A 14,121-nucleotide genomic window follows, 5' to 3' on the forward strand; every position below is an offset into this window, starting at 1 on the left:
TTCAAGGCCAGGTTGGATGAGGGCTGGAGTAGCCAAGTCTAGATGAGAAGCATCCCTGCCTATGGCAGGGAGGTTGGAGTAGATGATCACTAAAGGTCTCTCCCAACCTGAGCCATTCTACGACTCTATGAAATCACAGTTCTGGTTTGGGTGGGTTGTGTTTATTTAACAAAGACTTTGTTTCAAAGGTACAGTCTCAGAAAAGAGGTTTAAGATAAAGTTGCAGACATGATTTACATTAGGTCTGGATTGCTCACAACAGATCTGCAGCTGGGTGGAAAGGCTAATGTTCTTTGGAGAGGACAGGCAAATATCAAGACCTAAAGTTCTAAACTGGGAAAGGGCTTTCCCCCTGCAGAGTAAATATGGATGGAGACTAGCTAAAGCAAAAGTTTAAGTTAAACACACACTGCTGATAAAGCAAACACTGAACAACTGAAGGTATCCTATCCATTCTGTGGAATGTTTCAAAACCCCAAAAACACATTTTAGTAGCAGTGAAGGAATACAAGCACAGAGCTGGGTTGTGTAAGTCTCTCTTCCCCCAGGAAAAGAGCCAAGGACCTCAGAAGAAAGAACAAGGCAGGGGAAAGAAAAGATAACCAGAAAAAGTTCTTTATACCTTCAGTTTCCCCTTCAGGCAGATGAAGTCCTATGACAAAAAGATGAAGTTCATCATCTGTGGAAGGCAACAAAAAAGCAGAAGACAATTACTATTTTAACAGACAAACATGCACAGCGTATCAAATTAATAAAAAAAAAAATCATTTTGTGAATTCCATCAACACTATCATAGAATCGTAGACTGGTTTAGGTTGGAAGGGCCTTAAAGATCACCTAGTTCCAACCCCTTACCATGGGCAGGGACACCTTCCACCAGACCAGCTTACTCAAAGCCCTATTCAGCCTGGCTGGATGTTGGAGTTAACTTATCATTCTTCTACTGTTAGAGCTTCCAGGGCCTTCTGGCCTTTCATTTTCCAGTGTAACAAGATGCTCCATGCAATGCCAGGCCACATGATAACCAAATGCTACCTCAGTTCAACATCATCCCATTATTATTCAAGAACGTCATAAACATCTTTTACAGCTGAAAATTCACTGAAGCAAAAATTAATCACAAGTTGATTACTTCCTTCTCAGACAGCAGTTCCTCACTTCAACACAGAAACACCTCACTGATTCCACTGCTGTGACAAATCATAGAATCTTTTTGGTTGGAAAAGCCCTTTAAGATCACCTAGTCCAACCTACAAGAAAGCTGGGGAGGGAGTTTTTAGGGTGTCAGGTAACGATAGGACTAGGAAGAATGGAACAAAAATAGAAATGGGTAGATTCACATTGGCTGTTAGGAAGAAATTCTTCCCCATGAGGGTGGTGAGACACTGCCACAGGTTGCCCAGGGAGGTGGTAGAAGCCTCATCACTGGAAGTTTTTGCAGCCAGGTTGGATGTGGCTCTGAGCAACCTGCTGTAGTGTGAGGTGTCCCTGCCCATGGCAGGGGTCCCTTCCAACCCTAACAATTCTGATTCTCTAACTCTGCCATGGCTGGCACTCAACCATGTCCCTCACCAACACATCTCTGCCTCTTTGAAATACGTCCAGGCATGGGGATTCGACCACCTCCCTAGAGAGCCTGTGTTAGGTTTTGAGTACTCTCGGATCCTAAACAAAGCGAGCAGGAAGATGAGAACCCTCTAAAGGCTATTTGGATCATGCATATGATAAACCGTAAGCAGAGGAATTCCCAGGGAAGCTGTAAAAGTCTTGATTAACAGATTGGAAGCTGAGATAAGTTAAAGTGTAAGTCAAACACACAAAAGTACTCGCTAGACAGTAAATGGCAAATGCTTTCTTACCCAAAGTTCCCATCCAAATTAGCAATTCCTAAAGCACTCCCACTCTAAAGCAGAGATTAGAGAAGGCAAAGATGCGACAGAGTCACAGCCACTGAGGCTGGAAGGGACCTCTTGAGATCATTTCTTTTAACCCTCCTGCTCAAGCAGTCAGTGATAGCAGCCTGCCCAGGACCATCTCCATAGAGTTTTGAGCATTTCCACAAAGATACATGCACAACTCCTCTGTGCAACCTGTTCATGCTTGTTTTCTTGTGCTCAGAGGATCTTGAATTTTAATTCATGCTCATTGCCCCCTGTGCTGTCTCTGGGCAGTAGTGAGAAGAGGCTGTGGTCCTCATCATTCCCTCCTATCAGTGTAGTCATAACATTGACAGAGTGCCCTGCAAAGGTTTCTCTTCTCCAGGTGAACTGTTCCAGCTTCCTCTCACATTTCTTTAAATGAAATACAAGAAACTACAGAGAGGAAAAATAAATAAATAAACAAACAAACAAATAAATAAATAAAACCAGGAAGAAGAGCTCACATACTGCTAGCTCACATTTGGTTAGAAGTATCCTCTCTCCTGGACAGAGCAGGTAGAAAGAAATCAGGAAAATGCTGCAATGCTTTTAATCCATGATAGCAAACTCCCAAAGACTAACAAAGAACCAGAAGAATATTTTGGGATCTTTACGTTCAGCAATTTAGCAATTTTAGAATTCAAACCTACTTGCAGTCTGAACAGAACATTTATTCTCCTAACTTGTGTACCTCTCCACAGCAAACATTTAGCAATGTGACATGCAAAATATTGTGAATATGGTTTCCATCATGTTTATTTTTTAACAGATTACATTACTGAGGAATAACATGTGGAAAGCCATGGGACGAGAGGGCATGAGGAGGCCAGAAGCAGAGAAAAACAGGGAAGATCAAAAGCACCATAAGAATCCTAAGAATAAGCAGTGGTCCAGGAAAAGACATTCTGATAGGAACCAATATAGGCATAGAGGAGTAAGGGGGACATGGTGGGGGTTTTGTTTGTTTGTTTTTAAAGCAGCTGAGTTGGCCATTAGCAAACTGATAAGAGTTAGGATACAGTTATGATCCTCATGTTTAGCTAGGAGGTCAAGAGATTTGAAAAGTACCAGTTCCTGAGGGAAATAAGAGATAAAAACTGACCTGAAAAGAGGTTGAAAGGAACTCTGAGAAAATTAATCCAGTCAGTATGATGGATAATGTTAAATGAAAGAGAGAGAAAACTGATGGGAGGGCTGTTGGTTTTACAGACTGAGAACTAAAAGCACTTCTACTGTAACATCAACCAGAAGAAAAAGAGAACCTCATATACAAACCAAGGGGAGAAGGGATAGCACAAAATAAGAGTGAAAAGCTAAAGAAGCAGGTACAGTATTTCTTCCTGCAGCCAAAATAATAGCCATAAGGGAGCAGGTAAGAAATACAAAAACCAAAAACCACTGAGAACATTTGCTACTAGAACTGGCAACAAAGAGTTTGAGAAGCAAAAGAGCTGACAAAAATACCAGCGGTTATTGCAGATGGGAGATCCAATTAAAACTGAGAAGCAGAATTGTTCACCTAAGACAATAGCAAAGCCAAGGGAGAAGAAAACGTTTCTGCACTGGAGGAAGTTTGCCTACTTGCAGGATTTCTACCTGAGATACTCCACAGTGCAGAAGGAGCAGGGGAAGCAGGTGTTTTGGCAAGGGAACTTGCTCAAGCTGATCACGCTTCAGTGTCAAAGCAATGCTTTTGAATGATTACAAATTCCTTTACAAATACACAGCTACTGCACAAACAGCCAGGCCAGGAGTTTGGAACAGAGTTTTGTAGTGACAGGGTTGTGCTGCACTGTGGCCAAGTCACTTTTGAGGTAGATGCTGTTAGTTTTAGAGAAGGTACCTAGACCCTGCTGTATTAAAGATCAGGTAATCACAAAGGTTACAAATGTCAGAACTGTGATTCAGGTTGTCATACCTCTGCATGTGTGGTATCCTAGATGTGATGCTTCTACAAGTAAACCCCAGTTAAAACTCTCACAGAGCTCCTGGTGTTTCTTCCAGCTTTCACTATGATCACTTTGGGAGATGCAGCTCTTTGACACTGAAGCTATTCTTGGAAATAAACAATCAATTCATTTTATATTCTGTGAAAAGAACTATCAACTTAAAGTTTCATCAAAATCAGCTAAGCTTTTTAAAAGTTGTGACAAAAACTTCCTGATACACCTATTCCATTTAAAGCCTCCACATGAGAAAGCAAGGCAGACAAAACACTCAACATGCAAAGAAAACCAAATTTTTAAAAATCCAGACATAAAGATGCAAGCAAAAGTGAAAGAATCTTACAATTACAGTGGTGAGACTATTCAGGGTGTCAGAATCATGGAATCATAGAATCATTTAGGCTGGTAAAGACCTTTGAGATCATCCAGTCCAACCATTCCCTAATTCTACCAAGGTTGGCACTAAACCAAGCCACTCAGCACTACATCTCTGCATCTTTGAAACACTTCCAGAGATGGGGATTCACCTCCAGGGACAGCCTGTTTCAAGGTCTAAGAATCCTTTCAGTGAAGAAATTTCTTCTAATGTCCAACCTAGGCCTCTCTGGTGCAACTTGAGACCATTTCCTCTTGTCCTATCACTTGTTACTTGGGAGAGGAGACCAACCCCTATCTGGCCCCAACCTCCTTTCAGGGAGTTGTAGGGAGCCACAAAGTCCCCGCTCTGTCTCTTCTACTCCAGGCTGAACAACCCCAGTTCCCTCAGCTGCTCCTCACAAGACCTATTCCCCAATAGGTTTGAAAAGCTATTTTAAAAGGTAAGACAATTTTAGTCTCAATCTGCCTGACATTTTTATTGAAAGTTTTCTTCAGAGCATACAGCACTTCTGTAAAACAAAATAATTCCAGGTACTGCCCTGTAATTCAACATCCCAAAGGCAGATCTTACTGGAATAGGTAAAAATAGCACTAGTGAACATGCCAAAGGAGAGTCTTTCCACTATATGGCCAGCGCTTAGATTGCAACATCAGCTGGCTCTCTTTTTATAACCTCCTGATTGCCAGTGAACGAGTTACACAGTCAACTTAAAAGGTTTGAGAAATCCAAGGGTAAGCTCTGGAGCTCCCTTTCAGCTGAAATCAATCCACTCTATCACCCTGCCACAGCCACTTTGTTTCAGCATGCTATTATTGCCTGGGTAAGCTTTATACTTGCTTCTAAAGCATTTCACTGAGGAATGACGTCATCCAGAATACGGCTTATTTTTTGGGAAATGTCAGCATAAAATTAGAGGCTTGCACGTTTTCTTGTTTCTTTTGGCTGCAACACAGGCTTAGAAGCTACTTAATTTATTATATTCTCTTGCAGACATCCTCCAATGGAGCCTTCAACAAATGCACCCCCTAAACTCCAACCACCCTGGAATAAGCAGCCCTCAGCACCTCAGCTCTGGATGGGTTTTGTTCCATGCTTCAACATGAAGATAACAACCATCACAACACGAACACCTAAAACTGTTAGACCTATGATCAAACAGGCAGAAATGTTGTTTTGCTAGAAGAAATTCAGGCTCCTTAGCCAGCAGCTTGACTTAGAGAAGATTGCAATTGCTTAGCTTTCTAATTAGGTAGCAGGGAAACCAGTCTCCTCCCATCTTCAACACCACAAACAGGTTTCTGCTTGCTCATGCCTACAGACTGGGATTGATAGGACACAGCTTTCCAAAGCTATTGGAGAGGGAGAAAGGGAGGGAAAAAGCCATAAAAAAGCAGGATGCCACGTAGCTTCCACAGTCGCTATTCCATTTTTTCTCCTCAGTCTAAGAAAAACCAAATAATCATCAACATATTTAACTCTTCTCAAGTTTGAAAGTGCTGGTACAGTCAAATATGTTTCTTATTTGCACAAAGTGGTGCCAGTGCTGTGTCTATACAAAGAAATACACACAGGTCTCATGCAAATTCAACAGCAGAGTTTAGACACATTTGTCCTACTTAATGCATGAGCTTTACAACACAGGTTTTACAAAAAGCCCAGAAAATTGCAGCAAAAAGTCCATAAAACCTGATAAAAATTATTTTAATGGGCTTATGAAATAATATTAGACATGAAGGAATTCAAATTCTATCAGGAACTGTCATAATTCAGAAAACACTAACCTGACAGGAATTTTTTTGGAATTAACAACTGCTGGGTAAAGTATGAACTTCTGGAATTCTAATAAAACGTTTTATAGGATGAGACTCCAGCATGGGATTCTATGTCATAAACATGATATGTTCTTAAAAGAAAGTTAAGATACCCCCCAAGTTGTTACAGTATATCAAAATGCACCTTCTTTTCACCTGGAAGCTAGAGAGGGAGTTACATGCTCTTTCATTCACCTCCACATTAAGTGGAATTAAAATCCACCACACTTTTTCTGTGATAAAATGCTGTACTTCATATGATAATCACTTGAGAATAACATAACTACCACTTTTTTCTTTTTTTTTTTTTGGTAGTAATAAATTGGGACTTAGTCAAAAGATGGTTAAAATATGATTAACCTGTATTTTTTCTCCTCAGCAACACTGCCACCATTGAAGCTTCCAGCATAATGGTCCTCCCCACACCAACTGCATTACTTTGCAGGATTATCCCTCTGCATTCCTCTCTGCAACAATTCATGCAAACAAAAAGGAGCACACAGATCTTCACCTGTTTCACTCCGCTTCCTGCAGTTTCACGGAGAAACTCTTGGTAGTAAATCTCAGTTTCTTCTACACAAGGAAAATTATAAAGAAAAAAAATAGCAAGAATTTGTTTGCCTAACAAGCACAGTGGGAGAGAGACAGTTTACCTCATTCACAGGTAGCAAGAGTAAAGAGACCAGGGCTTTTGTCGCCAGAAGACTGAAAAAAGCATTCTAGAAAATAGTGAAACCATGACTAGACTTTGAACAAACACTGTCAAGTGACTGAGAACAGGACAAGAAAGTGAAAGATGCAAAAGCGAGCACAGATGAGTGTGCACAGAGAGTTGACAGGGACATAAACTGGAAGCAAGTAACTGAAAAACAGAAGATATTAGAGAAGAAGAAAAAGTAAAATCAGTTGAAGTTCCTCAATGCATAAATGTTAGCCCTACAGTGGTACAACACCATTCAAGATCTTCCTTCTGATTGTGCATTACCTTGCACCCCCCTCTTGCTTAAGTCTCTCCAGAGATGTTCTTAAAACACTCATTTCAAAACTCCAGCTTGTTCTATAGTGAATAAATTTATGTAACAGCAGACTGCAGTGGGGGCCCTTAGCCATTTTTTTCAAAGCCTAAACCTCTGAGCCAGCTTTAATTAACATGGTTTACCCCATGCCACACCCAGCTGCAAGTCGGTGAAGCAACCTCCCTCCAGCTTGTGAACTAAAAATATACAAGATGTCTCAACTGCTCTTAACCGATACTACGTATTTCAATCGGAATGCAGCGTTAATTAACAGCCTTTTGTCAGCTGTTTGTCAGAAGTGACACGTTTTGGGGGCAAACCTACAGCCAGCTTGCAATGCAAGCTGAAATCTGAGGAGAAGCAACCAAAGAGAACAGACAGCACTACTCTAATCAGCTCAGCATCTGCAGGGAGCCACTGCAAGTGAAATGATTCCACAGAGCAGTGAAACCCAGCACACCACCACCACCGCTAACATAAAGAGGGGCTGCCAAGGGGAGAGCTGAAGGTACAGGACCTCTTGGCAAATTTTCAGATAGCCTGCAGAAAACGCGGCAGAGACACACACTCACCACGGGCACAGATGATTTGCAAGGCAAGTCTCCAACTCTTTTGCCTGCAGTTCAAACCCACCAGCTTTGATTTAACTGTGTTGCTGCTCTGCTTGGTTGTGCAGGAGACATTTGGAACAAGCAAAGGAGAAACAGCAGGACACAGACACACCTGCAACTGCAAACAAACCCAGTGACTCGCATTTGCCACCACGTTCTTCTACATAGATGCAGTTTTCCTGCCTTGAAACCTTAGCTGTAAAAAGCTTGGAAGCAAAAAACCTCTGGAAAACAGAGTTCAATCACATTGACTATGTGGCTTAGAATCCTGAAAAAAGGATACTCACTCATGTAAACAAACATTCTGGTTTTTTATCAGTTATAATTCTGAGCTCTGAAGCCAAGCAAAGGCTTTACTCATTTCCAAATGACTCCAGACCAGTGCTTTGTTTCTCCTCATCTACTGTACAGGCTGCAGCATTTCAGCCAAGATGACCATATTCTGTTAAACTGTAAAAGGTCAGCACACGCTGCTGCAATAAAATCAACTTTGTGTGAAACAGATGGCATTTAGAGTACAAACACAACATTCAAGTCGCTAAAGAGATAAACCAGCGCCAGCTGCTTTTCAAAGCAAAACCCTTGTTTACAAGAAAATAGCGTACGCAGCAAGAGCCAACAGAGCACTGAGAATTACTCACACAACTTGGTCCAAAACAGACTTTCTTAGAATCATAGAATCATTTTGCCTGGAAAAGACCTTTAAGATCATTGAGTCCAACCACTCTCTAACTCTACCAAGGCTGGGGCTAAATAATGGCCTTCAGCACATCTACATAGTTTTTAAACACCTCCGAGAACAGAGATTCAGCCACCTCACTGGGAAGCCCTTTCCAGAGCTTGGAAACCCTTTCAGGGAAGAAGTTTCTTCAAAAGTCCAACCTAAACCTCCCCTAGGGCAACTTGAGGCCGTTTCCTCTTGCCCTAGCACTTATTACTAAGGAGTGCAGTCCCCATGTGGCTCCAGCCTCCTCTTAGGGACTTGTAGAGAGTGAGAAGCTCTCCCCTCAACCTCCTCTTCTCCAGGCTAAACAACCTCAGCTGCTCCTGACAAGACCTGTTCGCTAGACCCAGCTTTGTAACCCTTCTCTGGACGTGTTCCAGCACCTCAGTGTCCTTCTTGTGGTAAAGGGCCCAAAACTGAACCCAGTACTCAAGGTGTGACCCCACCAATGCCCAGTACAGGAGGCAAGATCACTTTCCTTGTCCTCCTGACCACACTATTGCCGTGTGTTCATCTTCAGTCACTGTTCACCAGCAGCCCCAAGTCTTGCTCTGTTGGACAGTTTTCCAGACACTCTACCCGAAGACTTGAGCGTTCATGGGGTTGTGATGACCCAAGTGCAGGATCCAGCAGTTGGCCAGGTCTTGCCAGAAACACTAGGGACATCACTACATACTTATCCGATTGCCCATTGCATTGTATTGACTTCATGCTGTCTCAAAACTCACAAGCTAAGGGATGCTCATTGCTGAAATACCTTCTCATAGGTACCTAGGTCCTAAAGTCAGTGTTTTCACTTGATTTCCCTGCATTCTATCAACATCTCTTAATTTCTAGAGATGACAAAACCTTCCCACAACCGTATTCAACACACAGTGGATACGTTTCACATCAGAAAATACTGAAGTGTTTTGCTTAAGCAATTCCTCAAAAGGAGCACAATGCAGATGTTTGTAAATGTCTGCTTGTTTACAAGCTAAACTGTGAAACTTCACCACTTAAACTACCATACTTGAAATTTTAGTCACAGCACAAGTTTTAATCTTGTTTTCACTGTTTCTGTTATTGCCCCAAACATACATTATTTTCAGTTGTGCAATTCGATGTTTTTAGGAGAAACAGAACTTCTGTTTCTCTTCACACAGTAACACAGCCTTTACATTTCTGTGTGAATTACATTGAGTGTGAAGAGAGTCCACAAACTCATTCCTCACAAGACAATCTTCCTTTTCAATTATTGCTTTGTTTCAAGCAGAATTTGCATGGAAGTTTTGGAAATCCCACTACACCAAACCATAGTACCCTTGTTTCCCAAGCAACCGGTGTTATGTGACCATGGCACTCAGGTCTCTTGCTGCCTCTCCTCCAGCAGCTCCTGGATGTATTAGCTTGCTTCAACTACACACTTAGGCAGAGGCATCAAGAACAGTCAATTCCCACAGGCTATGGAAATAGGTAGCCACACTACGGAAGAATCCTTTGCTGCCCAGGCCTCCTCATCAGCCAGAGCACTGCAGCACAAAGCAAACCAAGAACACAAACCTTCCCTCCTGCCTAGCTAACAGGCCAATGTAGACAAGCCATGTAAGAATGGAGGGAGAGGAGGAGGAGAAAAAGTCTGGAGGGTGTTTAAGTAAGGCAAGAGCAAATACAGGGAAGAGAGGGGAGCTAGAGGTGTGGTAAAGGGAATGATGGAAGGTGTCATGGAAGCATGTGTTTGCAGCAGAGGTGATCACAGACCCATCTGTGATCTGTACTGAACTAGACTTTCTTAGTTCATTTCCTCTCATAGCTTTATTAGGAATATGAAAACAACATTCTATACCCATAACACGAAAGCAAATTCATCAGCACAACTCCTCCACTTCAGACTGATTGAGGACTTACCCGTACCCACTGGTTCCCATCTCCTACAGAAGTTTCAGAACCAACAGCTCTCACCATCTCCATCTAGTTTGTTTTCAAAGACAGAAAACAAGGAAAATTTGGGTTTTTTTCCTCAGCTCTTCATTTCACAGCAGTGAAAGAGCCAAAAAAATAAAACAGGGGGAAGAAAGGGGTTTATGTCCCAGAAGAAACTAGTGCTGATGTAGCATACCAAGAAGTGCTGACCAATGATTTCTGTGGGTCATGCTTGTGGTTTATAAAATAAGAGTTACTTTAATAAGTTGTAGTAAGTTCAGGCCCTGAGACAGCACTAACTTCATATGTAATTTTAATAGACTTTGTTGTTGTTGTTAAAGAATTAAAAATGGACAATTATAGGTAAACACCAAATGCATTAGATTAAATATCTTCTTTGGAGAAGAAAACAGGAATTTTCTCTGCCACTTCCAGATTTTGTCTCAAAGCAGGTTAGACAGCAGCGTTGCACAATAAGTTGTCCAGTCCTGAAGATATTGAGTATGGCAACAAACCATATGGAAAACACGTTCCAGATTTACGGAAGCACCACAGCTCCAACCCAATTAAGCCAGGTCACTTCTGATTCAATCCTCTAAAATTAAATTGCTTACCATATTCATCACTCATCCATTTCAGGAACATATATACAGATCCATACTTTTTTTTTTTTTTTTTTTTAATGATTAACTGTAGCCTTAGGGTTTACCTACAGAAAATTTTCTTCAAGATAAACTAAATTAAAGCAGGATTTCTCTTAGACAAAGTACATTAAAGCGACTTTCATTCTGAATGGGTTTCCCCAGAACAGATGTAACTGAACTGCCTGAAATTAACTCTCACATTCACCAATTCAATCTTTTCTTCTGCACCAACACTGCACACATGTCCTAAAGGACAAACAAGTCCATTCAAATTATATCCTCATTTTACACAATGCAGTACTCCTTTAGGCAGTATTTGGAGCCAAGTTTTTCAGAAGCATTAAAATAAAAGACATTTTAAAGTTCTTTTGTCCAAAACTATTTTCAGATATTTTAAGATGGCTTTAGTTTTGGAAGAACCTTAGTTTTGCACCATTACAGACCCTTCTTGTTTTGCATCTGCAACAACCTACAATTGCACCTGGAATGCACAGTGCTGTAGCAATTCCACTACAACTGGTTTTGACGTCTCATTGTCCCAGGTAAGGTCCCTGTATTTATGGATATCACTTAAAGGCCAAGAAGGAAAAAAAAATAAATAAAAATCTAGAGTTATTTAGCCTGAGGTAAGCGAGACAAACAATGGATGCAAGACGTTCTGCTGTTAGCACAGGCAGATTATTTGTGTGTACATTTTACACTGTAGATAAAGGAGCCCAGAATCCTCAGCACAATCCCAGAGCCCTGGCTCTGGTGGAACACCATTTCTACATGGCAAAGTTGGAATAGTTTAGAAGAAATCCGGAAAGTAAAGAATCTTACTCCAGTTGACATATGCCATTTTTAAAATCTAACAGAACTTACACTGACTTTAAAAAAAAAAAAAAAAAGACAAGCAGTTTAAACTGGAAAATGCCTCAGCAGAATGTATGCAGCTATGCTAATACGACTTCAACGCATTTTCCGTTCGCGGCTCAGCGAACAGCAGATCAAAGTAACAGAGGTTAGGGAGTCCCCGCTGGAAGCACAGGAGGGACAAAGCTGCCAGCAGCCAAGTGGAGCCGCCGCTTGCATCTCCCTCCTCCAGCGACCAGGGCACCCTTCCAGGTGCCTTTGGATGCCCGTCACCCGTCCCGCCCGCCAGCCGCCACAGCACCGGGCCGGGCGGAGCCCCAGCACCGGCGCACACCCGCCTGGGCCGCGCATCTCCCCCGGGGGCGGTTGCGGCCCCGGGGCTCCGCGCTGGCACTGACAGGCGGCGGCCCTAACACACCTGACCCGCCGCCACGGGCCGCAGACACCCACCCCCCACACGACCTTTTTGGCACCTTCCCCACTCCCCGGGCCGGTACCATCGCACAGCCTCTTCTCCTATCGAGGCGGGAGCCTCCGGCCGGGCCCCGCGGCAGGGACGCCCGCCCCGGCGGCGGGCACTAAACGATTCGACCGCAAAGGGTTCCGCGATAAGCCGCGACCCGCAGGTACAGAGGTGGTCGATTCCTCTTTCCCCTCTTTCTTCTCCTCCTTCGTGCCCTCAGACCCTGTCAGGGGGTGAGCGGCCGCTCCCCTCCGAACTGGTTCCCCTCACGGTCGAGACGGCCGTCGGGTCAGCGCGCTGCGAGCAGCCGGCGCCGCTCCAGGCGCCAGCACCGAGGAAAGGGAGAGAGGAGGAGAAGAGAGAGAAAGAAAAGGAGAGACAGACCTCCGCTCCCTCGTTCCCTGCCACGTACCCTGCCGCTCAGCAGCCCGACCCTGCTCCTACCTATGTCACTCCCTCCCGGCGAGTCCCTCCAGGCTCTTGTCTTGCTCGGCACCGTTCGTTTCGTTCCTCATCTAAAATGGCGGCCTCACACTCAGCGAGACATTTATCCTCCGTCCATCGACCTCTCAGCACTCGGCTCCTTCCCTTTCGCCTGGCTCTCTTTCTTTTCCCGTCCTCCTCCCCGCCCCTCGGCCTGACGGCGGAGCACCGAGCTATCGATAGAACCACTGCTCTCCGCCCCTCAGCGGGCCGCCATTTGGGAGGGGAGGCAGGGGATTAGCTGCTGGGAGCTGTTTTCCTCATCATCATCCTGCCGCCTTTCCTCTCCGTCCCTTCTCAGGAACCGGTCTGGGGATGGAGGGTGAGCTCCGGGGCAGCTGGAGCGGGCCAGGCTGAGGTGACTGGGCTGTCTCCCCTCAGTGCTGCCTCCAGCCTGGCGGGACAGTTGCCTCCCCGCAGCCGCATGCCCCTCGCTTTTCCCTAGCCCAGGTTAAATCTGCTGGTTGTCTGACAATTAGTTAAACGGGGCGCATCGGCAGTGAGTGAGCTCCCGGGGGGTGGGCACCAGTGGGACCCCGGGACAAAGCCTTCCCCTCCCCGAGCAGCCCCCGACCTCGGCCGCGCTCCCAGCTCGGAGCCGGTCGGTCTTACCTGCTCGAAAGCGAATCGTGTTTCTGTAGAGCACAGGCAGAAATTCCCAAGGGGCGGTACGTGCCGAGAGGGGTGGGGTGTGAACTGCTGGGAAAGGTATCTGTGGAGAAATTAAAAAAAAAAAAAAAATACATAGCGTGCAGCCTCCTTTCCTGGAGGAGACTGTCAGGAGGGAACAGCTGTCAGCCAGCCATGCCCCGTGTGGGAATCGCAGAATTGTTTCGCTTGGAAAAGCCCTTTAACATCATCGAGTCCAACTGTTACCTAAGTCTACCCAGGCTGGTGCTAATCCACGTTCCTCAGCACCACGTCTCTCTTTGAAACACCTCCAGGGATGGGGATTCAACCACCTCACTGGCCAGCCTGTTCCCTTTCAGGGAAGAACTTCTAACGTCCAACCTGAACCTCCCCTGGTGCAGCTTGAGGCCATTTCCTCTCGTCCTCACAGCCTCCATGTAAGGGTGTAAAGATACCGAAGGACTCTGCTGGCTGCTAACTTCCAGTGCACTGCAAACTAACCTGTTTCAGGTCAGGCTTTGCGACTGTGCAGCACTGCACATTAAATGGTAAAGAGTTAATTTATCATCCCAAAACAAAACTTCTGAGGATAGCCATTGCAAAGTAAAACATTTCTCCTAGAACTGCTTTTTAAAAGAGCATAGGTGTTTGTGTTTACAGTCGTGTAAGTCACATTAATTGTTAATTAAATAAGCACTGCTCTAAAAGAGCCTCCAGCAAAATTCTCTCAGCCTTATT

The 14,121-nt window shown here is 44.2% G+C and overlaps 1 protein-coding gene across 1 annotated transcript in view; it reads right to left on the bottom strand.

Moving 5' to 3' along the window:
• The window catches only part of RAF1 (Raf-1 proto-oncogene, serine/threonine kinase), a 49,188-nt gene extending 38,877 nt beyond the window's left edge, over positions 1-10,311 (bottom strand). Inside the window, exons 1-2 of the mRNA XM_054387419.1 lie at positions 10,294-10,311; positions 623-679 (exon numbers count right to left, since the gene is read on the bottom strand). The gene's annotated coding sequence lies outside the window, so the exon portion shown is untranslated. The remainder of the gene's footprint in view (positions 1-622; positions 680-10,293) is intronic.
• Between the last annotated feature and the right edge of the window lie 3,810 nt (positions 10,312-14,121).

This window comes from Indicator indicator, chromosome 15 (genome assembly GCF_027791375.1).
Source record: "Indicator indicator isolate 239-I01 chromosome 15, UM_Iind_1.1, whole genome shotgun sequence".
NCBI classification, from domain to species: Eukaryota; Metazoa; Chordata; class Aves; order Piciformes; family Indicatoridae; genus Indicator; species Indicator indicator.